Source organism: Bos mutus, chromosome X, assembly GCF_027580195.1.
Source record: "Bos mutus isolate GX-2022 chromosome X, NWIPB_WYAK_1.1, whole genome shotgun sequence".
Taxonomy (NCBI): domain Eukaryota; kingdom Metazoa; phylum Chordata; class Mammalia; order Artiodactyla; family Bovidae; genus Bos; species Bos mutus.
Window position 1 is genome coordinate 71,462,000 of NC_091646.1, and position 22,486 is coordinate 71,484,485.

Below are 22,486 nucleotides of genomic sequence, written 5' to 3' on the forward strand. Positions count from 1 at the left end.
TGCAGCACTGTTTACAATAGCCAAGACATGGAAGCATCCTAAATATCCACTGACAAAGGAATGGATAAAGAAGACGTGATACACATATACAATGGAATAATAACCCAGACATTGAGAAGAATGAAATAATACCTCTTGCACCAACATGGACAGACCTAGAGATTGTCTTACTAAGTGAAGTCAGACAGAGAAGGAGAAATATATGACATCTCTTACATGCAGAATCTAAAAAGAAATTATACAAATGAACTTACTTACCAATCAAAGCTATGGTTTTTCAAGTAGTTATGTATAATTGTGAGAGTTGGACTATAAAGAAAGCTGAGCACTGAAGAATTGATGCTTTTGAACTGTGGTGCTGGAGAAGACTCTTGAGAGTCCCTTGGACTGCAAGGAGATCAAACCAGTCAATCCTAAAGGAAATCAGTCCTGAATATTCACTGGAAGGACTGATGCTGAAGCTGAAACTCTGGTACTTTGGCCACCTGATGCAAAGAACTAACTTATTGGGAAAGACCTTGATGCTGGGAAAGATTGAAGGCAGGAGGAGAGAGGGACGATGGAGGATGAGATGGTTGGATGGCATCACTGACTCAATGCACATGAGTTTGGGCAAGCTCCAGGAGTTGGTGATGGACAGGGAAGCCTGGCGTACTGCAGTCCATGGGTTCGCAAAGAGTAAGACACGACTGAGTGACTGAACTGAACTGAACTTACAAAACAGAAACAGAATCACAGAATTAGAGAAAGAACTTATGGTTTTCAGTGGGGAAGGGTTGGGGGAAGGGATAGTTAGGGAGTTTGGAATGGATGTGTACACACTGCTGTATTTAAAATAGATAACCAACAAGGATCTACTATAGAGCACAGGGAAATCAGCTCAATGTTATGTGGCAGCCTGGATGGGAGGGGAGTTTGAGGGAGAATGGATACATGTTTATGTATGGCTGAGTCCCTTTGCTGTTCCACCTGAAACTATCACAACATTGTTAATTGCCTATACTTCAATATAAAATTAATAGTTAAAAATAAGAAAAGAGAAGGCACACAGATTGGGAAAAAAGAAATAATATTGTCTTTGTTTGTAGATGTTGTGATTTTCTATGTAAAAAAAATCCCAGCGCATTGACAAAAAAATGCTCCTGGAATTAATAAGCAAGTATAATAAAGCTGTGAGATACAAACCCAATATACAAAAGTTAATTGTTTTCCTATACTAACAATGAACAACTGGAATTTGAAATTAAAAAAAAAAACACTTTAGCACCAAAAAAGAAGAAATACTTATGCACAAATCAAACAGAATATGTGTAAGATTTATATGAGGGAAAACTATAAAACTCTGATGAAAGAAATAAAATCCTAAATAAATGGAAGGATATTCCATGTTCATGAACAGGAAGACTTGATACTGTTAAGATGTCATTTCTTTTCAACTTATCTATGGACTCAATGCAATCCCAGTCAAAATCCCAGCAAATTATTTTGTGGATGTAAAAAACCCTGACTTTGTATTTTATGCACAAAGGAAAAAGACTCACAATATTCAAGTATAAGAACAAAGTTGGAGGGCCAAAACTACCTGATACAAAATTTAGCATAAAGATATGGTAATCATGATTGTGTTGGTATTGGTGGAACAATAGACATACAGGTTAATGGGCCAGAATAGAGAGCACAGGAGTTGACCCAAACTAAACAAATATAGTCAACTGATTTTTGACAAAGGAACAAAGCAATCCAGTGGAGAAAGAATAGTTTTTTCAACAAATGGTGCTGAAACAACTGGACAGCTCATGAAAAAAAAAAAAAAAAAGCATCCAGACACTGTCCTTATACCTTCCACAAAAATAAACTCAAAATGGATCATAGAACTGAGTGTAAAACACAGAACTCTAAAACTCCTGGAAGTTCCCTGGCTTCCAGCATCCCAGCATGTGAACCCCAGCTCTTCACAGTCAGCCTCCAGCCAATTTTGCTTTCTGCTCTGGCCCTTTGCCCCATAGCCTCCAGCTCCTGGGGCCCGCTACTTTGACCCGCACACCTTTGCTGGCAACAGATCCATGGCTGAAAGCAGGGAACTTGACGTGACAGGCGCCAAACAGAACACCAGAATGTGGTGGGTCAGGGTTCTTTGATATCTGTCACTGCAATGGGCTAAGGCCCCTGAAAGAAGTGAAGTTGGAAAACTGTGGATTTCCAAAAATCAAGGAAGGACCAAGGTGTCATTTACTTTGAAAGAGGATCTTGCAAATACTTATGATATTGGCAGAAAAATAGCTTCAGTCAGTGCTCTAGAGAACATGAATTTATCTTGCAAAGTGTTAGAGGACAGACATTAACAGGGTTTACTCAGAGCTCATCAGATAAGCTTTCACTGGAAGGAATAGTGGTACAAAGAGCTGAATGCTGACCCGCTGCCAGTGAAAACTACCAGCGATTCAAGAGATTACAAATAGAAGAATCTTCCAATTCTGTAAGGCTACCACAGCACCTGGACAAAGTTGTGACAACCAATTACAAACCTGTTGCTAATCATCAATACAATATAGAATATAAAAGGAAAAAGAAGAAGATGGAAAACAAGTTTGAACTGATAAACAACACATTTTAGACAAGCTGGTTTTGGCTTTTGAGAAACATCAATATTATAATCTTAAGGACTTGGAGGACACCACAAAACAGCCTGTGTTGTACCTGAAGGAAATCTTAAAAGAAATTGGTATTCAAAATGTAAAAGGGATCCACAAAGACACATGGGAACTGAAACCAGAGTACAGACATTCTCAAGGAGAAGAAAAGAGTGATTAAGAAGACCCAAAGCCCACCTGCTAACAGAACAACTAAAAGGTGATGCTCTAAGCAAACGACCTTGATATGTGAATCCTTGAGCACCATCTGTGTTAGGGGGAAAATGGTACTTTAATTTCTCTAGGTAAATTTTTTAAACAATGATTCTTGTAAAGTTGCTTAAGTGATTTTTGAGGAAAAAGAACACATTTATTTATAAACTTAACTTGTATTAAATAAAATTATTCATGATGGTGTTAGCAGTTGGGGGTTGAAGAAGGGTTTTATTTTTAAATATTAACTTTAAAAATGTAAAATTAGGAAATGTTTTCTAAATGAGGACTCCCTGTCCTTGTTTCTCTCTGAGGAGTTGAGGTAATACAGATTCAAAGTGAGTGGCACAGCAGGAAAAAGGCAGTCAACTACAGAAATTCTCAAAAGTTTCTTATTCTGAAACAGAACAAAACAAATCTCCTAGAAAATAACATATGAAAAAGTCTACTTGACCTTGGGTTTGGCATTGGATTTTTAGGCAGCGCTCTAAAAGCACAATCCATGAAAGAAACAAATTATGAAGTTGGACTTAATTAAAATTAAAAACTTCTGCTCTGAGAAAGACCCTCTTAAGTTAATCAAAAGACAAGCCACAGACTGGGAGAAAATATTTGCAAAACACATATCTGGTAAAGGACTGGTATTCAATATATAAAAAGAACACTTAAAACAACAATCAGAAAATAATCCAATTAAGAAATTGGTAAAAGATTGAAACAGACACCTCACCAAAGAAGATATATAGATTACAAATAAGCATATGATCCCAACAGCAAAAGTCATTAGGGAAATGCAAATCAAGCCAATGAGCTAGCACTGCACATCTACTAGAACTGCTAAAATACAAAACACTGACAATACTAAATGCTGACAGGGATGTAGGGCAACAGGAATCTCATTCAGTGCAGGTGGGAATGCAAAATAGTATAGGCACCCTGAAAGAAAGTTTGGCAATTTCTTACAAAGTTAAAATAGTCTTACCACACAATCCAGTGGGGCATCCCTGGTGACTCAGACAGTAGAGAATCTGCCTGGAATGCAGGAGACCAAGGTTGGATCCCTGGGTTGGGAAGATCCCCTGAAAAAGGGAATGGCTATCCACTCCAGTATTCTTGCCTGGAGAATCCTATGGACAGAGGAGCCTGGTGGGCTACAGTCCATAGACTTGCAAAGAGTTGAACACAACTGAGCAAGTTAACACTTGTACACAACCCAGTAACCACACTTCTAGGTTTGCTCAAAATTGTTGAAACTTATATTCAAACAAAACCTGCATATGAATGTTTATAGCAGCTTTATCCATGATTCCAAAACTGGGAAGCAACTAAAATATCATTTAATAGGTGAATGGATAAACAAACTGTGGTCCCTCCATACAGTGGAATATTATTTAGCAGTAAAAAGAAATAAGCTATAAAGCCACACAAAGACATGGAGGAACTTTAAGTGCACATTGCTAAGTGAAAGAGGCCAGCCTGAAAAAGCTACCTACTGCATGATTCCAACTGTATGACATTCTGGAAAAGACAAAACTGTGGCGACAATTAATTAAAAGATAAGTGGTTGCCAAGGGTTGGGGGAAAGAGAGTATATGGGAACTGTTTCTGCTAAATGTTCCTATAAACCTAAAACTGCTCTAAAACATAGTCTATTAACTACAAACATTTTTATAAAATATCCACAAGTTTAAAAGCAACACTAAACTGCACGTAGTTCAACATGGATCTTCAAGCCCTGGCTCTATATCCTCTGTACTACTCCGCTTCCCTCTTGTCTCTGTACCTTCCTTCATGCCGTACCTTCTGCACTTCTTCATTTCACCCTTTTCTCAATGCCTGCTCATTTGTTAAGACTCAGCTCAGGCCACAGATTCTTTGTATTCCCATAATAAACTATTACATCTATAAAATTACAGTTTTCTGATCATGTACTGTTTAACTTACTAAATTATTAACTCCTTGAGGGCAAGGGCTATGTCTTATTCATCTCTGTATCTCCAGTACCTAATGTATTTTATGGTAGGTGCTCAGTACAATGTTTGCTGAAAGAATAAATGAATGACTATAGGAAAAGGTAAACTTGGGATGTGAACAGAGAGTCCTCTGACTCCAAGTTCATTGTACTTTTTACTGAATCATAATCTGCTAAGTATACCAATAACATCAAAAATTGCCCATCAATTTACACAGTTGTTTTGCAGCCTAAATAAGTGAAAGTGATGTGCTCATTGGAGGTTCTCAATAAATGTTAATTTAATTTCACTTATTCTTTGGTTATATAGGTAGTAGGCTCCCCACTTTCATGCTCCCTCACTTTATATAGAGAATTATATCAGACAACTGGACATGGCCAACATTTCTTCAGTGATAAGCAATAAAGAGGAAAGTAAGGATAATGGCTGGCAGATGAGGATTGGAAATTTTTATTAAGGAAAAAAAAAAAAAAAAGAAAAACAACCTTCAACATAGTCTGTATCTTCAAATCTTGTAACCTTAAGAGTTTACCTCATGTTCTATCTCACACCATAAGAATTGTAAACAGAGAGAATGCCCAAATACGTGTGGGAAGTTCAATATGTTTGAAGAAGATGGAAGCCATTAGCTTCACAGAAGAGTGAGAATTTTGAATGAGAACCACATGGAATGCCCATGTTTAGAGCCCAAATTTCAGTTTCAACATCTGCTCTAAGCATGACAAAAAGGCAAGAAAAGGTAGAGCTGTGCAAGTTGATTCCCACCCCACCCCATCACATCCCAATCTCTAAAGTATTTCCGATGTGAGAAGGCTTACATTCTTCATCCAAGGATTTCCTCTCTAGCCCTTGCAGCAGGGGCTCATGCCTGGGGCCTCAGGCTCCACAAACATGACTTAAGTTATGATCAACTATGAAATTTTCTAGCTCAGTTCTGGTTTGGTTTAGGAAAGACTTGAAAATATTGTTAAAAATATGAAAATATTACTGTAGTCAGGCAACACAAAAACAGTCCCACTAACTGCTGACATTTCAGACTCTTAATGGTCTCTCAAGCTCCATGAAGTATAGGTTCCTGCATGTCACCAGAGATGTTCCCAAAGTGTCAAGCGTGTATTCTTGCTAAAGAAATATTTTGCAACATCAAGTCTTTGGTCACTTTAGTGGTTAGGATGAAAAAGCCAGGCCTAAGAGCAAAGAGTCTCTGAAGAGAATTAGAAAGATGCATGGAATGAACTGTGTTCTAGGGCAGTGTTTTACACTACATTCCAGGCAGTGCCAGGTCCTGTGTGATATTAACAGATGTCCTTAGAAAAAGGATTTTTTGGACAAAAAGAGTTTGGGAAACATAGGGTCAAGGGAAAATAAACAGGTTTCTTCACTGAAGAGTTCTTACATCTTTGAATACACAAATGAGAAGAGTGACTCTCCAAAATGGGATATGCAATGCAGCATTTGGCCACAGAACTTTTTCTGAAAATACCTATCTCTTGTTGAATTAATGTTCTGGATTATAGTGTTTGGTAAATACTAAGGTTGTGGAAAAAGCTTGAGCTTTGTTATTCTTTCAGAACTGGGTTGGAATTTTAGTTCTAACGTTCAGTACCTGTGTGACCTTGAGCAAGTTACTCCACTTTTGAATGTTTTCATTTATGAAAACTGGGACTATAATATCTACCTCAAAAAAAAAAATGTAAGGAGGATTAAGTGAGATAATGCACAGTACTTAGCACAATGCCTCGAACATATAGGTACTCAAGAAATAGCAGCTATAATCATCACATTCATTTCTTATCACCATTATTATCTAGCCACATCTGTGTCTGACAGGCCTGCCAAAATAGCTTCAAACTAGGTCTGGCCTGAGGATTCAAATGTATATTTCGGACTGCTTTAGGAACCAAGTATAAGAAAAGAACTGGACTAGTTGTCCAGAGATGTAGTTCTATGACTTATTAGCTGTCTGACCTTGGGCAAAGCACTTCACCTGTCTGCATTTCTCTCTCCTTCTGCCAAATATAGACAAGGACTAGGTGACCTCTTACTCTAAAATTTTGTGAGCCTTGGCTCTAAAATGCTGTGAGATTTATAAATTTATTGCTGAAGAAATCTGTGATACAGGTTAAATCCAATTATAAAGGATAGTCCTGTATAACAAAGCTATTTTTATGATCCAGCAGATGGCTGGCAGAAACAGTGCTTTGCCAATCTGGTTACAATGAACTCTGTATAGTGAATAATTCTGACAATTGCTTACTCTGGTCCTTGACCCCATAATCGTCACTCTGTAATGTTGCTCTAATCAACCAAAGAACTTGATTATGTGTTGTTTTCATTGTAGACATACAGAAGGGAGCTGAGTTAAGCTAAGTTATAGAATTTCTAGCTAAGACGTTTGTATCCAATTTCATTATTTTAGAGTTGAGGAAATAGGACAGGAGAGGTTAAGTAACTTGTCAGGGGTCACACAGTCAGCAAATAGGAGAGCTTTGAATGGGTGTTTGGACTAAATGATTCATCATCTGAGAACTTAGACATTTCACTGCAAAATCTCACCCAGACCATACATAAAAATGTTAAATGAAACCAGAAATGGTTATTATAGTAACTCTACTGTTTATGCTTCCCAACAAAGTAAGACGTGCATTTGTCATTACCCTTTATCCCTGTGTTCAAGCCCTCTTCATAGGATGGTCCCTCTAATTGTACGGTACATGTTGATACAACTTAAAGCATGATAACCTTTGCTGCAGAGCTTCAATTAAAGGTTTTTTTTTTCAGTGTGTAAGTACATTACACCTCTAGGTCCTTTTAGATACATGCACACTTCCCTTCATAGAGGCCTCTAGTAGTCAAGTTTTTTTTTTTTTCATTTTGAAACCATGTGGCCTTTGTAAAAATTAAAGCTAGATTAACAGAGAAATCTTATTATCAATATCAAGGTTAGCCTTTATGCTCTTGCTTTTCTCTACTTATATCCTCTCTCATGAGTATATTTATTTCCAGGGCTTCAACCCTTATGGAGAATCATACTTTCTAAGTCACAGCCCATGTCTCCAACTATCTTGTGACATTGCCTCTTGAATACATTTCCTGTTTCCTGAAACCTACATGCTTCAGATTGAATTCATCTTCTAAGTTATGCTAAGTCATAACTTCTATGCTAAGTCACTTCACTCACGTCCGACTCTTTGCAACCCCATGGACTGGGGACATAAATAATCAGAGCTATCCTAGCCTCCTGTGGGCAGATCAATCCAATCAATAGCACAGATGGTTATTCCCAGAAGTAATTTTCTCAGCCTTGCTAAGAGTGTGTGGGTGGTCCTCTGGTTCCCCTTCACTGGGGAGGAATGCAGCCACCACAGTTGACCAGGTAAACCACAGAGAGCAGTTAAATTGAGAACCACACCTATGCAACATGACTCTCGACTGAGTCCCAAAATAGTCCAAGATGGCTATATATTCTGCTGCTGTGCTTATGGTGTCTTTAATCAGAGACAGAGATCAATCAAGTCACATTGGATTCTTCTTATAATAAGACAAACTGGGGACTTCCAATGCTCAGTTTGTGCGCACTCTGGTTGTTTATGTTAGAACCTGTCTAGGATGAAAGTGTTGCTCAATATTTTAATTTAGGAAGAGCTAACACAATTTCATGCAAAGATGGGCTCAATAAAGGACAGAAATGGTAGGGACCTAACAGAAGCAGAAGATATTAAGAAGAGGTGGCCAGAATACACAGAAGAACTGCACAAAAAAGATCTTCACGACCCAGATAATCACGATGGTGTGATCACTCACCTAGAGCCAGACATCATGGAATGTGAAGTCAAGTGGGCCTTAGAAAGCATCAGTATGAACAAAGATAGTGGAGGTGATGGAATTACAGTGGAGCTATTTCAAATCCTGAAAGATGATGCTGTGAAAGTGCTGCACTCAATATGCCAGCACATTTGGAAAACTCAGCAAATGGCCACAGGACTGGAAAAGGTCCGTTTTCATTCCAATGCCAAAGAAAGGCAATGCCAAAGAATGCTCAAACTACCGCACAATTGCACTCATCTCACACGCTAGTAAAGTAATGCTGAAAATTCTCCAAGCCAGGCTTCAGCACTATGTGAACCGTGAACTTCCAGATGTTCAAGCTGGTTTTAGGAGAGGCAGAGGAACCAGAGATCAAATTGCCAACATCTGCTGGATCATGGAAAAAGCAAGAGAGTTCCAGAAAAACATCTATTTCTGCTTTATTGACTGTGCCAAAGCCTTTGACTGTGTGGATCACAATAAACTGTGGAAAATTCTGAAAGAGATGGGAATACCAGAACACCTGATCTGCCACTTGAGAAACCTATATTCAGGTCAGGAAACAACAGTTATAACTGGACATGAAACAACAGACTCGTTCCAAATAGGAAAAGGAGTACGTTAAGGCTGTATATTGTCACCCTGCTTATTTAATTTCTATGCAGAGTACATCATGAGAAACACTGGGCTGGAGGAAGCACAAGCTGGAATCAAGATTGCTGGGAGAAATATCAATAACCTCAGATATGCAGATGACACCACCCTTATGGCAGAAAGTGAAGAAGAACTAAAGAGCCTCCTGATGAAAGTGAAAGAGGAGAGTGAAAAAGTTGGCTTAAAGCTCAACGTTCAGAAAACGAAGATCATGGCATCTGGTCCCATCACTTCAAGGCAAATAGATGGGGAAACACTGGAAACTGGCTGACTTTATTTTTCTGGGCTCGAAAATCACTGCAGATGGTGACTGCAGCCATGAAATTAAAAGATGCTTACTCCTTGGAAGGAAAGTTATGCCCAACCTAGACAGCATATTAAAAAGCAGAGATATTACTTTGCCAACAGAGGTCCATCTAGTCAAGGCTATGGTTTTTCCAGTGGTCATGTATGGATGTGAGAGTTGGACTATAAAGAAAGCTGAGCGCAGAAGAATTGATGCTTTTGAACTGTGGTGTTAGAAAAGACTCTTTAGAGTCCCTTGCACTGCAAGAAGATCCAACCAGTCCATCCTAAAGGAGATCAGTCCTGGGTGTTCATTGGAAGGACTGATATTGAAGCTGAAACTCCAATACTTTGGCCACCTGATGCGAAGAGCTGACTCATTTGAAAAGACCCCGATGCTGAGAAAGACTGAGGGCAGGAGGAGAAGGGGACGATAGGGAATGAGATGGTTGGATGGCATCACCGACTCAATGGACATGGGTTTGGGTGGACTCTGGAGTTGGTGATGGACAGGGAGGCCTGGTGTGCTGCGGTTCATGGGGTTGCAAAGAGTCGGAGATGACTGGGTGACTGAACTGAACTGAACCCAGTTTTATTATTTCCCAAGAAGTGTATACCTATCTGCCTTCATCAGAGGTTATCCATCAATGTGGTGAATGTTAGCTTCCTTTTCTATTTTCAGTATTGCCACCCCCATCTTGCATGCCACGTTCTGTACATTGTATTCTGCAGAACTTTGTTCCAGGAAATACTTTTTCCTTTGCAGGAATATTGGATAGATAACAGTAAACCACAGAACTGCATTCAAGCCCCAGTTCTATCACTTACTAACTGTTGTTTGACACGGAGAAAATTACTTTATTTCCCTGGCTGTATCCTCAAAATGAAGATACTACTACTTGCTTTAGAGAGTTGTAAGGATTATAAAAGATAATACAAAAGTATATGCAAGATATTCCTCAGGCGCTCAAGAAATATAAGTTCTCTGCAAAATTTCATAAGCATATAAATTTAATTCATCCCCAAACCAAGCAAGCAGAAAGTTCAAATAACTAAGACCTTTAATCTAATAAGAACTGATGTTCAGAATGACAATACTAAGCCATAGCAACATTCTGAAATGGTCTTGAAGGATACGGCTTCCTGTAGAAATTTTTTTTTCTTTTCAGTTAATTCTTTCAATTATATTCAACTCATAAGTGTTGTTTGAACACAAGATGTTTCACACTACATTTGTACCACATGAAACTGGCAATGTAAGCCCTGGGCACCTTGTCCTATTTTTTCAATCAACTATCTTGTGTTTTCTAGCTATAGAATTATTTCTGTAAAAATAATGAGAGTCTGTATAATTGTTCAATAGTTAACATTTCTTATTTCAGTTTCTTGCCTCATTGCACTGGCTAGCACTTCAACAATATGTTGAAGGAAACTCCCTGGTGGCCTAGTGGTTACGATTCCATGGTTCCACTGCAGGGAACCCAGATTCAATACCTGGTTGGGGAACTAAGATCCTGCAAGCTGTGTGGTACAGCTAGATTTTTAAAAAAATTAAAAAAGAGAACTAAAAAAATAATGTTGAACATCAGCAGTTATAATTGAGTATCTTTGAGCTGATTTGATTTTGGCAAGAAAGCCTCTAATATATTTGCCCTTAAGTACTATGCTACTTCCCCAATGACTCAGAAGTAAAGAATGTGCCTGCAATGCAGGAGATGCAGGAGACGTGGGTTAGAACCCAGGGTTGGGAAGATCCCGTGGAGGAAGGCAGTGCAACCCATTCCAGTATTCTTGCCTGGAGAACCCCATGGACAGAGGAGCATGGTGTTGCATAGTCCATAGGGACGCAAAGAGTCGGACATGGCTGAATCGACTGAGCATGCACTCATGCATGCACTATGCCATTTATTAGGCCAAAAAATTCTTTACTATATTAAAAAATACTCTTTTATTCCTAGTTTACTAAAAATTATCAGCACAAGGTATTAAATTTTTATCTAATGCTATCTGAGCTGATCATCCTTTGAGTTGATAATGTAATATGATATTTAGAAGGATTTGTTATCAAAGTTATACCAATTTCATTAAATGTATTGATAAGTATTTCTTCTCCTTTTTCACTTTGTAGGTTTATAGATCATGGCATCTAGACCCATCACTTAATGGCAAATAAGTGGGGAAAAAGTGGAAACGGTGACAGATTTTATTTTCTTGGGGTCCAAAATCACTGTGGATGGTGACTGCAGCCATGAAATTAAAAGATGCTTGCTCCCTGGAAGGAAAGCTATGATAAACTTAGACATTGTATTAAAAAGCAGAGACATTACTTTGCTGACAAACGTTCATATAGTCAGAGCTACAGTTTTTCCAGTGGTGATGTATGGATGTCAGTTGGACCATAAAGAAGGCTAAGCAGTTAAGCACTGATGCTTTTGAACTGTGGTGTTGGAGAAGACTCTTGAGAGTCCTTTGGACAGCAAGGAGATCAAACCAGTCAATCCTAAAGGAAATTAATCCTGAATATTCATTGGAAGGACTTTTGCTGAAGCTCCAATACTTTGCCCACCTGATGTGAAGAGCCAACTCATTGGAAAAAACCATGATGTTGGGAAAGACTGAAGGCACGAGAAGGATGAGATGGTTGGAGGGCATCACTGACTCAATGGACATGAATTTGAGCTAACTCCAGGAGATGGTGAAGGACAGGGAAACCTGGTGTGCTGCAGTCTATGGGGTCAAAATGAGTCGGACATGACTTAGCGGCTGAACAACAAGAACACGGGAAATATTTGTTTTCTAATATCTTGATTTAGCCGTAACTCCTTTTCCCCCCAGGATGTCTTTTGGTGGCTTTTCTCCCTGGTGGAAAAAAAAATGTACAAGAGCCTTCATTTAAAACATTTCCAGCTAGTCCTGTTTTGTAGCACTTCCTTGATGACAATTGATGCACAGTCTCAGTTTTTTGTAAGAGTTTACACAGCCATGTTAACTTAGGGAAAAAATCCATTGATCTCTTCTTATTTGTTTTCTGTGTATTTTCATCTAAGGTACCAATGTCATTGCCTCCAGAAGGAAGGATGAGAGATGAGGTGTGGAGGGAGGAAGGGGATAGATGGGCTCAAGGAGCATGAGGAATGAAGTCTGGGAGGTTTGCCCTGGAAAGATTTGGTTTATGGAGGTTATGTGTTTCAATTGATCTTTGGAAGAGAATTAGCTGCCAGTCAAAGCAACTACTGTAGGAGCTGGAGAAAGAAATATAATTTCAGTGTGTTTCACCATCAATTAATATTACAGAACTATTGGCATACCTTCACTTTTTAACATACAACTGTAACTGAAACACGGCAGAAAGCAAAGAGGAACTGAAGAGCCTCTTGATGACGGTGAAAGAGGAGAGTGAAAAAGCTGGCTTAAAACTCAAATTAAAAAAACTAAGATCATGGCATCCTGTCCTATCACTTCATGGCAAATAGATGGGGAAACAATGGAAGCAGTGACAGACTTTATTTTCTTGGGATCCAAAATCACTGCATATGGTGACTCCAGCCATGAAATTAAAAGATTCTTGCTCCTTGGAGGAAAAGCTATGACCAACCTGGTGGTGGTTTAGTCGCTAAGTTGTGTCTGACTCTTTTGACCCCATGTACTGTAGCCCGCCAGGCTCCTCTGTCCATGGGATTTTCCAGGCAAGAATACTGGAGTGGATTATCATTTCTTCTCCAGGGGATCTTCCCCACCCAGGAATCGAACCCGGGTCTCCTGCATTGCAGGCAGATTCTTTACTGACTGAGCTATGAGGGAAGCCCAACGACCAACCTAGACAGCAATTAAAAAGCAAAGACATTACTTTTCCAACAAAGGTCTGTCTAGTCAAAGCTATGGTTTTTCCTGTAATCATGTATGCATGTGAGAGGTGGACCATCTAAGCTGAATGCCGAAGAATTGATGCTTTTGAACTGTGGTGTTGGAGAAGACTCTTGAGACTCCCTTGGACAGCAAGGAGATCCAAACAGTCAATCCTAAAGGAAATCAGTCCTGAATACTCATTGGAAGACTGATGCTGAAGCTGAAGCTCCCATACGTTGGCCACCTGATGCGAAGAACTGACTCTTTGGAAAAGACCCTGATGCTGGGAAAGACTGAAGGCAGGAAGAGAAGGGGACAACAGAGGATGAGATGGTTGGATGGCATCACCGACTCAATGGACATGAGTCTGAGTAAACTCTGGGAGTTGGTGATGGACAGGGAAGCCTGGTGTGCTGCAGTCCATGGGCCTGCAAAGAGTCAGACATGACTGAGTGACTGAACTGAACTGTAACTGAAATGGACGTCTTATGGAAATGCAGTGATTCAGTTCAGTTCAGTCGCTCAGTCATGTCCAACTCTTTGCGACCTCATGAATCGCAGCATGCCAGGCCTCCCTGTCCATCACTAACTCCTGGAGTTCACTCAGACTCACATCCATTGAGTCAGTGATACGATCCAGCCATCTCATCCTCCGTCGTCCCCTTCTCCTCCTGCCCCCAATCCTTCCCAGCATCATAGTCTTTTCCAATGAGTCAACTCTTCGCATGAGGTGGCCAAAGCATTGGAGTTTCAGCTTTAGCATCATTCCTTCCAAAGAACACCCAGGGCTGATCTCCTTCAGAATGGACTGGTTGGATCTCCTTGCAGTCCAAGGCACTCTCAAGAGTCTTCTCCAACACCACAGTTCAAAAGCATCAGTTCTTCAGCTCTCAGCTTTCTTCACAGTCCAACTCTCACATCCATACATGACCACTGGAAAAACCATAGCCTTGACTAGATGGACCTTTGTTGGCAAAGTAATGTCTCTGCTTTTCAATATGCTATCTAGGTTGGGCATAACTTTTCTTCCAAGGAGTAAGCATCTTTTAATTTCATGGCTGCAATCACCATCTGCAGTGATTTTGGAACCCCCAAAATAAAGTCTGACACTGTTTCCACTGTTTCCCCATCTATTTCCCATGAAGTGATGGGACCAGATGCCATGATCTTCATTTTCTGAACGTTGAGCTTTAAGCCAACTTTTTCACTCTCCTCTTTCACCTTCATTAAGAGGCTTTTTAGTTCCTCTTCACTTCTGCCATAAGAGTGGTGTCATCTGCATATCTGAGGTTATTGATATTTCTCCCGGCAATCTTGATTCCAGCGTGTGCTTCTTCCAGTCCAGCATTTCTCATGATGTACTCTGCATAGAAATTAAATAAGCAGGGTGACAATATACAGCCTTGACGTACTCCTTTTCCTATTTGGAACGAGTCTGTTGTTCCATGTCCAGTTCTAACTGTTGCTTCCTGACCTGCATACGAATTTCTCAAGAGGCAGATCAGGTGGTCTCGTTTTCCCATCTCTTTCAGAATTTTCGATAGTTTATTGTGATCCACACAGTCAAAGGCTTTGGCACAGTCAAAAAGCAGAAATAGATGTTTTTCTGGAACTCTCTTGCTTTTTCCATGATCCAGCGGATATTGGCAATTTGATCTCTGGTTCCTCTGCCTTTTCTAAAACCAGCTTGAACATCTGGAAGTTCACGGTTCACGTAGTGCTGAAGCCTGGCTTGGAGAATTTTCAGCATTACTTTACTAGCATGTGAGATGAGTGCAATTGTGCGGTAGTTTGAGCATTCTTTGGCATTGCCTTTCTTTGGCATTGGAATGAAAACGGACCTTTTCCAGTCCTGTGGCCATTGCTGAGTTTTCGAAATTTACTGGCATATTGAGTGCAGCACTTTCACAGCATCATCTTTCAGGATTTGAAATAGCTCCACTGGAATTCCATCCCCTCCACTATCTTTGGTCGTAGTGATGCTTTCTAAGGCTCACTTGACTACACATTCCATGATGTCTGGCTCTAGGTGAGTGATCACACCATCATGATTATCTGGGTTGTGAAGATCTTTTTTGTACAGTTCTTCTGTGTATTCTTGCCACCTCTTCTTAATATCTTCTGCTTCTGTTAGGTCCATAGCATTTCTGTCCTTTATTGAGCCCATCTTTGCATGAAATGTTCCCTTGGTATCTCTCATTTTCTTGAAGAGATCTCTAGTCTTTCCCATTCTATTGTTTTCCTCAATTTCTTTGAGTTGATCACTGAGGAAGGCTTTCTTATCTCTTCTTGCGATTCCTTGGAACTCTGCATTCAGATGCTTATATCTTTCCTTTTCTCCTTCGCTTTTTGCTTGTCTTCTTTTCCCAGCTATTTGTAAGGCCTCCCCAGAAAGCCATTTTGCTTTTTTGCATTTCTTTTCCATGGCGATGGTCTTGATCCCTGTCTCCTGTACAGTGTCACGAACCTCAGTCCATAGTTCATCAGGCAATCTATCTATCAGATCTAGTCCCTTAAATCTATTTCTCACTTCCACTGTATAATCAAAAGGGATTTGATTTAGGTCATACCTGAATGGTCTAGTGGTTTTCCCTACTTGGTTCAATTTAAGTCTGAATTTGGCAATAAGGAGTTCATGATCTAAGCCACAGTCAGCTCCTGGTCTTGTTTTTGTTGACTGTATAGAGCTTCTCCATCTTTGGCTGCAAAGGATATAATCAATCTGATTTCGGTGTTGACCATCTGGTGATGTCCATGTGTAGAGTCTTCTCTTGTGTTGTTGGAAGAGGGTGTTTGCTATGACCAGTATGTTCTCTTGGCAGAACTCTATTAGTCTTTGCCCTGCTCCATTCCGTATTCCAAGGCCAAATTTGCCTGTTACTCCAGGTGTTTTTTGACTTCCTACTTTTGCATTCCAGTCCCCTATAATGAAAAGACATCTTTTTTGGGTGTTAGTTCTAAAAGGTCTTGTTGGATAGAACCATTCAACTTCAGCTTCTTCAGCATTACTGGTTGGGGCATAGACTTGGATTACTGTAATATTGAATGGTTTGTCTTGGAAACAAACAGAGATAAATCTGTCGTTTTTGAGATTCCATCCAAGTACTGCATTTCGGACTCTTTTGTTGACCATGATGGCTACTCCATTTCTTCTGAGGGATTCCTGCCCTCTGTAGTAGATATAATGGTCATCTGAGTTAAATTCACCCATTCCAGTCCATTTTAGTTCGCTGATTCCTAGAATGTCGACGTTCACTCTTGCCATCTCGTTTGACCACTTCCAATTTAATGCAGTGATTAAACTTACAAATTATGTATACTGAACTCAGATGATAAGTATCTTATATTTCCTTGTGATGCTATCTGTGGAAAAAGCTTTGCTTTTTTTCTAGGAAATGTGCTCTTTGGGTCTTTTCCCCTTTGGATGCTCACTTTCTGCATAGATACAAACAGAAGCGAGGAGCACCCTGGAACATGTGGGCTATGACTATAAGACCTGGTTATAGGTTGTCAGAGAGTGCAGGGTATCATAGATTTCAGTTATTCCTAATAATTTTTAAAGTCAGTGCTCAGGAACTGCCCTATATCTAGAACAGGAATAACCTGGAAAGCCCAACCTCCTGGGCAAGTTTGGATTGCTTCAAACTGCATCTTTCTAATTGATCCACTCTTTTTCTCTACCTTTCCTTCTCTAGCAGTGTTCCCACTTGCCTAATTTGCTAAAAGCATCTGGGTCAGTAACTTTCCTTGGGCACTTAAGTTTATTTCCTTTTAGCTCCAGGGCTGTTTTAAAATGCTTGCTGAAATCTAGGCTGTGATTCAGTGGGGTCTGATACAGAACCTAGATTTAGCATCTGGAAAAGCCCAGGTTTCCCCCTTTTAAACACAAATATGTCACACTATAACAACTGGAGAGAAGTGTCTATGCTCTGTGAGGACTCTGTTTCTTCTGGCCTAGTGGTTGCCCCTTCTGCATTTGAGGAATAAGTCTAACAAAAAACCAGCAACAAATTAGATTTGCCTTTTTATAGAAATTCATAAAAAGTTGAACACATTATTTAAGAAAACTATTTTTAAACAAAGCCCTTCCCTCCACATTATCCCAACAGTCTACTGCTGGCTCTTCCCATTCCAATGAATGAGGTCATGCTTTATGGGAGACATCTGCTTCTGAGGATATTACTGCCCTGAGCACAGAACATGACTTCATTAGAGGGAACAGTGGACCAGAGAGATTCAACAGGAGACTTACATATGTGAAAGCAAAAATAAAAAGAGCCAATTAAGATTCTCCTCAAGTCTCTAGCCTTAGGGATAGACTGAAGATCTGGTGATTTCACTCTCATATGACTTTCTTTTGCTTTAAAATAATGAAGTATGCATGAAAACTTCCCGAAAAACTGTAACTCATAGCAATACCACCTGTATTTATAAATAGAAAAGCTGTCTTCTCTCAAAGGATTGGATGGATTACATTCTGAGTAGAGGCCAGGTGTTTGAAACTTTGGGGTTGCTACTGAATGCACACCCATGCAGAGTAAGCTCTATTTCAAAGAAGCATTGTTTGAAACAGTGTGGCAGATGTATACAATGTCATCTTTCAGTTCTGAAGAGCAAATTCAGAACATTAGCATGGATTTTGGCTTTCTAGGAAGATGATTGCCAGAGCAGTTTTATAGGATTTTTGACATATGTTGTTTATAATCTTAATTTTTAAAATGAGCAAGTCCAGTAAATCTGTTACCTACTAACCAAACTCTGGTCTAGTTTCATCTGTTCCCATTTTATTTGATACTGTGAAGAGGTTTCAGTAGATAGCTAAATATTTTAGGGTTATTCGTAATCTTATATCCCTATTGAATAAGAGTTTTGAAAGAAAACTCTTAAAATAACTAGCATTTTAAAAGGCAAGAAGTGCTAGTTTAATTTACTAGACTTTGCTTGTAAGGACTCATGATGTAGCTGGAATCACAAAAGTGGACGAGAATGATAAGAGATTATGTAGGTAGGTCCCCTTTGACCTAGGAGGGGTAAGAGTTTGAAACATTATGGATGGCTAGTTTGCAATCTGTTGCTATAATCTGCTTTAACCTTGAATTCCACCCAGGGTCAAGAAATTCTTCCTGGCATATAATGGAAGTTTGTCTTGCTATCATATATACTGTCCATTGTTTAGTTCATTTCACGAATGGAGAACAACTTGTCTGAGTCTTCAAAATAACCCACGGTGGAATAAAAAATACCTGTGAAATGTCCCCTTTTCTTTGGTCTCATATATTCCAGCTCCTTTCTTCTCTATCCCAAGGTCCAATTTTCTAACCTTTTAGTCACATGGATTTCTCTTTTCCAGAATCTCTTTAATTTAATAACCATTTCCCGAATGTCTGCCATATGCAAGGTACGGGGCTGTTTCAGACAAAGTGGATCTTCTAACTGGCTGTATCCAAAGAATTGTCTGGAAAGAATTTTAAAAATCTAGGCCTTATCTCAGATCTACTAAATATAATCTGGGGTTAGAGTGAGGGAATCTGTATTTAAAAAGCAAGCTGTAGATGATTCTTACGTAGTTAGCCTGGTACCAGTCCAAGGTTTAGAATTTAAGAACAAGGGTTTTAAAGGTTGCCACAATAGGGTCATCTAGTGGGGTGCTCATGGTACAGATATGACAATAACAGAAATGTTTACAGAGAACAGCAGATGAGTAAGAAAACTGCCACTCCATTTCCATATCATTTTATAAAGTGAATTTGGAATTATTTTTTCACTTAATCTTCACATTAACTGTGGGTGGGTGGGTGGTAGTATGTCCTTTTTACAAAGAATGCAACAGAAGCTCAAGGAAGAGAAGATCACGTATCTAGTATCCCACAGTCAGTGGCAGAATTAAGACACAAACTCAGGTTATTTGATTCCAAATTATTCATTTTTGCTACTTGTTACAACTTCACAATAGTCTTGGAAGACAATAGATATTGGATTTAAAGGAGGGAAAATGATAGTTCAGTAAGAAACGAACATTCAGTGGTGGCAATATGATAAAATCACACAAAGTCTGATATCACATCACCATTACATTAGAGGCCTTTAATATATGAAATCCATTCCTGTACAAAATGTCTTTTGTCCCTCCAATGAGAGGCAGAAGATGAACCAGGCTCAAGAATTCCTAAACGTCTGCCCAGTGGCAAACACCCATAGAGAACCTGTATTTCCTGGTACTGTGTGTGTGTGCTCAGTCATGTCTGACTCTTTGTGACCCCATGGACTGTATCCTCTGTCCATGGGGATTTCCAGGCAAGAATACTGGATTGGGTTGCCATTTCCTCCTCCAGGGGATCTTCCTGACTCAGGAATTGGAACCCATGTCTCCTTTGTATCCTGCATTGGCAAGAAGATTCTTTACCACTGAACTGCCTGGGAAGCCTGGTACTCTACCTAGCAGCATAAAGCAGCCCAGTTAGGTTATTCCTTCCTCTGTAGATATGAGGAGAGTTCACCCAGTGCTGGTTGTTCAGGAAATAGGCAAGGGAAAACACTCTTTGTCATACAGTTCTGGCATTCCCGGTCTTCTACCTAATGACACTGAGTGGGTCATGGAAGCAACTTGTACTCCCACAGGTGGCACCAGCAGAGATTAAGCAGAAGCTAAAATAGAGCCAGATCATGAAGACGACCAGAGTAGCACTGTAAGGCTTTAGAAAATGAAATTGTTGTTTAAATTATAGCTCAAAAAGTAGGCCAAATTGAACACACTACACCTAACCAGATCTGCTACCTGCTTAAATATAAGATTTAAATTAAATAGGACCAAGAGCTTTCTCATATAATAAAATAACTCATCATCCCCCAAACCATAAAATTCACAAGGTGAATGAGAAAAGAAAATCAACTAATGTGATATTAGATGTACAAGCTGAGTTTCAAAGAGGCAGAGGAAGGAGAGATCAAATTGCCAACATTTGTTGAATCATGTAGAAAGCAAGGAAGTTTCAGAAAAACATCTACTTCTGCTTCATTGACTATGTTAAAACCTTTGACTATGTGGATCACAACGAACTATGGAAATCCATAAAGAGATGGGATACCACACTACCTTACCTGTCTCCTGAGAAACCTGTATGTGGGTCAAGAAGCAACAGTTAGAACAGGACACGGAACAACTGACTGGTTCAAAATTGGGAAAGGTGTATGACAAGACTATATATTGTCACCCTGCTTATTTAACTTATATGCAGAATACATCATGGGAAATGCCAGGCTGGAAATCACAAGCTGGAATCAAGATTGCCAGGAGAAGTATCAACAACCTCAGATACACAGGTGATACCATTCTAATGGCAGAAAGTGAAGAGGAACTAAAGAGCCTCTTGATGAGGGTGAAAGAGGAGTATGAAAAAGCTGGCTTGAAACTCAACAGTAAAAAAGTAAGACCATGGCATCTGGTCACATCACTTCATGGCAAATAGATGAGGAATAATTGGAAGCTGTGACAGATTTTCCTGGGCTCCAGAATCACTGGGGATGGTGACTGCAGCTACGACATTAAGAGACTTCTGTTCTTTGGAAGAAAATCTATGATAAACCTAGACAACATATTAAAAAGCAGAGACATCACTTTACTGACAAAGGTCCATATAATCAAAGCTATGGTTTTTCCAGTAGTTATGTACAGATGTGAGAGGTGGACCGAAAAGAGAGCTGAACACTGAAAAACTGATGCTTTGGAATTGTGGAGTTGGAGAAGACTCTTGAGAGTCCCTTGGACTGCAAGGAGATCCAACCAGTCAATACTAAAGGAAATCAACCCTGAATATTCGTTGGAAGGACTGATGCTGAAGCTGAAGCTCTAATAATTTGGCTACCTGATGTGAAGAACTGACTCATTGGAAAAGACCTTGATCCTGGGAAAAGACTGAAGGCAAAAAGAGAAGGAGTCAGCAGAGGATGAGATGGTTAGATAGCATTGCCAATTCAGTGGACATGAATGTGAGCAAACTCCAGGAGATAGTGGAGGACAGAGGAGCCTGGAGGACTGTAGTTCATGACGTTGCAGAGTCGGACATGACTTAGCGAGTGAAAAAAAACAATATAATATAATAAGGTTTCAGTACTTAATTCAAAATGATAAATTGTTAATATGTGTAGATTGTGGTAAGTCACACACACACACACAGACACACACACACACACACACTAATATCCAGAGCAACCTCTAAGAAAATTATGTTAAGCAACATGACATACTAAAACCTGTATAAGTAAAACTATGAGATTCTAAAATATGCAAAATATCCATAGAAAGAAAAAAAAAACAGAGGAAACAAAAATAAATTGTAAATAAATAGCATACTCAAATCCTAACATATCAATAATTAACTTAAAATAGAGAAGGTTTAAATATGTCAATTAAGACAGATGCAGGCAGAGAGGGCTAAAAATGACCATGACCTAATTATATGCAGTTAACAAATAATTCAAACACAATGACATAGATTAAAAGGATGAAAAGAGACATATCATGGTAATATTAATCAAAAAAGGAGGAATGGCTAAATTATTATGAGTTAAAGTAGACTTTAGAAAAAAATTCCCAGAGACAGAGAGGGACATATATAATGATAAAAAAATAGATATGCCAAGAAGACATAGTGATAGTGATGGTGAAGCCGCTCAGTCATGTCCAACTCTTTGCAACCCCATGGACAGTAGCCAACCAAGCTCCTCCGTCCATGGGATTTTCCAGGCAAGAATACTGGAGTGGGTTGCCATTTCCTTCTCCAGGGGATCTTCCCAACCCAGGGATTGAACCCAGGTCTCCCTCATTGTAGGCAGAAGCTTTACTGTCTGAGCCATGGCAAAAAGACATAGCAATCCTAAATGTGTATGTACCAAACAATAGTGTTTCAAAATACCTGAAACAAAAATAGAATTGAAAAGACAGAGAGAAAAATCCAAATTATACTTAGAGACTTTAATACCTGATTCCCAGCAATAGATAGACCTACTAGACAGATAATTAGCAAAGATATAAAGAACTGAGCACTAGAATCATCCATCAGGGTCTAATTTCCAATTATG

At 39.4% G+C, this 22,486-nt stretch overlaps 1 protein-coding gene and 1 pseudogene across 4 annotated transcripts in view; one reads left to right on the forward strand and one right to left on the reverse strand.

Moving 5' to 3' along the window:
* The window catches only part of EDA (ectodysplasin A), a 396,783-nt gene that overhangs the window by 37,068 nt on the left and 337,229 nt on the right, over positions 1-22,486 (reverse strand). The gene's annotated exons all lie outside the window — the stretch shown is intronic.
* Positions 2,064-2,811, forward strand: LOC102274291 (general transcription factor IIF subunit 2 pseudogene; annotated as a pseudogene).